This window comes from Gymnoscopelus microlampas, assembly GCF_963454915.1.
Source record: "Gymnoscopelus microlampas genome assembly, chromosome: 11".
Taxonomy (NCBI): Eukaryota; Metazoa; Chordata; class Actinopteri; order Myctophiformes; family Myctophidae; genus Gymnoscopelus; species Gymnoscopelus microlampas.
Genome location: NC_139948.1, coordinates 10,711,866 through 10,715,705, shown reverse-complemented (window position 1 = coordinate 10,715,705; position 3,840 = coordinate 10,711,866).

Sequence of the window (3,840 nt, the reverse complement as noted above, 5' to 3'; positions counted from 1 at the left end):
TTCAGATTTTTCATTTTCCATCCTGCTTGACTAAAAATGGCTTCCACAGTTTCCAGGACTGCTCCGTTTTGACCAAAATGCCTCAAATTATGAACACAGCATGCACTTTCCGTGCAACTTTGCACCCACATTCCCACTATGCCGAGCAAGAAATTCCACTTGAGATTTTTCTAATCAGCCTCATGGTGGCGCTATAACAGTCCGATTTGTGTTTTTACCTATACCTGCACCAATCTGTGTAAAACTTTGTATGTGCACTCTCTAGAGGTCAAGGAAAAACCTTTCCCCTACATTTCTCACATCTACCTTTTATAGCTCCACCAGGAGGCCGCCTTATGTACAACATATTTCTTTACATTACTCCTTCCGATTATATCTACATTTCACGCAAATCGGTACACATGATCTCTATAGTCATGTGATCAAGACGGATCTGTTTAATCTTTCATATTCCATCCCGATTGGCTAAGATTCACATCTAAAGTTTGCACAAAATGCCGCAAATCATGAATGCAGCGTCCGATTGTGGTCAACTTTGCACGCACATTCACACTATGTTGAGGAACAAGTGCTACCATTTTAACATTAGCCTGTGGGGGGTCCCCACCGACTCTACCTGGCCCTTAGGTGGGCCCCACCTAGGCAATTCTATGTGGGGCCGAGGTGGGTCTTAACTGCTATGCCCATGCGGGCTATACGTCGCTTCTACCTGGCCCTTAGGTGGGCCCCAACTAGCCACGTTTATGTGGGACCAAGGCGGGTCCTAACTGGGTTTGCCCATGCAGGCTTTAACTGGCTTCTACCTGGGCCCTAGGTGGACCCTAACCAACCAGAGTGCAGTGCCCATCGCTCCAAATGTTGTGACGTCAGGGCTCTCAATACTGCACATTGGTGGAGGAGGAGGGCCCGCAGGGCGCCCGCACACATCGCTGAACCAATGGTAGCCCACGGACGTTTCCTCTGGAGATTTCAAATCTGCCCCTCTATGCCACATATCATCCGCGCTACAGGGTCTTCACTGACCGAGCCACGGCCCCACTGGCCCTCATGACGCTATGCCACTTATATGCGCTGCCAAGTGGCCGCGGGCGCTACGTGGGCGTGGCGGCGGGCTAGACGCTCGGCCCTGCGTAGCAGGGCCGAGCTTCTAGTTTACTCAAGTACTATGCAAGTGCTTACAATGCACAGTTTAATTTTGAGGTACTTTTACTTTCCTTTCCATTTTTATTACTTCTACTCCACTACAATTACAGCATAATATGCCAGCTTTAGTTCCTTGTTACTTTGCAGACTTGATTATTAATACAAAACCTACAGTAAACACACACAGCCGGTCTATGAGAGGGGTTATGAGCTTGTAGATCTGCTATTTTCTGAAAATCTGAGTACTTTTACTTTGGTACTCAAAGTATATTTTGATGCTAAATTATGTAGATTTCAAACTCCAAAACTACCACCCCCACACACACACACACACACACACACACACACCCCATACTCCACCGCCACCCCATATACCACACCACAAGACATACCCCCCTTTGTCATATTTTGACTATTACAAAAAAAAGATCTACAATGGGATGCGTTGTGAGCTTGTAGATCTGCTATTTTGTAAAAACCTTGACAGTCTTTGGAAAGTGTGAGTACAGGGGGTGGCAGTGGCTCAGGGGTAGAGTGGCCGGATGGCAACTGCAAGGTTCCAAGTTCGATCCTGGGCTCCCCCAGAGTTAGTGTCGAAAGATGCTGAACCCCTAATTGCTTCCGATGAGCAGGTGCCTTGCATGGTTTCCTCCGCCTTCGGTGTCAAGCTCCAATATAACACTAAGGGTGTGTATTGGTCAACATAAACCGACACAACTCCCACCCCCAACCCCATACCCCCCTCTCAACCCCCCCCCCCCTCCCCTCACGCACGCACACACGCACACACGCACTAGCCTGGGCAGCATTGCTTTTCGGGTATATGATCCGGTCGGGAGCGTAAGTAGCCCTACGTCACCGGACGTGTCATCCGCGCCATCATCGACCGGATCGCGACAAACCGGAGAGAAGTCTCACCCCAAAATAGGTCCGTCCTAATAAAATCCTTGATGCGGCGTAGTTTAGCTTATTTTTTAAATATAAATGTGAATGTACTTTCCGGAGACTATTTAGCGTCTGTATTATCCATATTATCCCACGGGGAAATTATATTCCATTTAAATAGGGATTGGGAAACCAAAACAAAGCGGCACCGCAAAACTGGATCGCGACAATCCGGAAAGAGGATTATGTTTTTTTTATTTTTTTCAGTAGGCGTGGCCTAGACCGGATCATATGGGTCTTTAGTAACGCATGGCAGGCTTTCCTCCAAGGTGGAAACACACGCACGCAGAGTAAACCATTGTAAATAGCTAATCTACAAGCTCACTGGAGCCAGGGGGAAGCACCCCGCACCCATCACTCCTGCTCTCTCCTCCCCTATGCCCCTCCATCCCCTTACTACCATCACCTATTCAAACAGGTGTTTAACTCATGACAATTAGGAGAATGATAACAGGTGCTCCCTATCTGATCAACCTGAGGCAAGTCTGCACCCACACACAACACAAATGGTGCGTTCGGAAATACAGCCCTGAGCGCACTGGCCAATACAAACTAATAGGCGAGTGCGCTCCGGTGTGTAATTTCCAAACGCACCCAAAGACAGCGATACCAAGTCAAACTGAATTTGTACTTTTTATAACTACATTGTTTTGGTTTTAAAGCGAGCCACATTGTTTCTTCAGGAACAATATTTCTAGTTCTTATATGTTGTTTGTTGTTGGAAGATGACCCTTTATGGGTAAAGTACAAGTAAGGTTATCTTATCTTATGTCATAATGAAACAGGGCTGGACTGGGACAGCATTTTGGCCCTGGCATGTAATGCCTGCCTTGCACTTTTGATGTGGCAGAAAAGGGCCTCATCTAACGTTATTTTCATCCCTTGTGCTCATCACCTTCCATTTCAGCATCACTTACATTTTTAACAGGATCATGAGACTATGCAATGTGTATTTGTTTATGCAGCCCTCTCACACGGTCGGGAGCGTAAGTAGCCCTACGTCACCGGACGTGTCATCCGCGCCATCATCGACCGGATCGCGACAAACCGGAGAGAAGTCTCACCCCAAAATAGGTCCGTCCTAATAAAATCCTTGATGCGGCGTAGTTTAGCTTATTTTTTAAATATAAATGTGAATGTACTTTCCGGAGACTATTTAGCGTCTGTATTATCCATATTATCCCACGGGGAAATTATATTCCATTTAAATAGGGATTGGGAAACCAAAACAAAGCGGCACCGCAAAACTGGATCGCGACAATCCGGAAAGAGGATTATGTTTTTTTATTTTTTTCAGTAGGCGTGGCCTAGACCGGATCATATGGGTCTTTAGTAACGCATGCCAGGCTTTCCTCCAAGGTGGAAACACACGCACGCAGAGTAAACCATTGTAAATAGCTAATCTACAAGCTCACTGGAGCCAGGGGGAAGCACCCCGCACCCATCACTCCTGCTCTCTCCTCCCCTATGCCCCTCCATCCCCTTACTACCATCACCTATTCAAACAGGCGTTTAACTCATGACAATTAGGAGAATGATAACAGGTGCTCCCTATCTGATCAACCTGAGGCAAGTCTGCACCCACACACAACACAAATGGTGCGTTCGGAAATACAGCACTGAGCGCACTGGCCAATACAAACTAATAGGCGAGTGCGCTCCGGTGTGTAATTTCCAAACGCACCCAAAGACAGCGATACCAAGTCAAACTGAATTTGTACTTTTTATAACTACATTGTTTTGGCTTTAAAG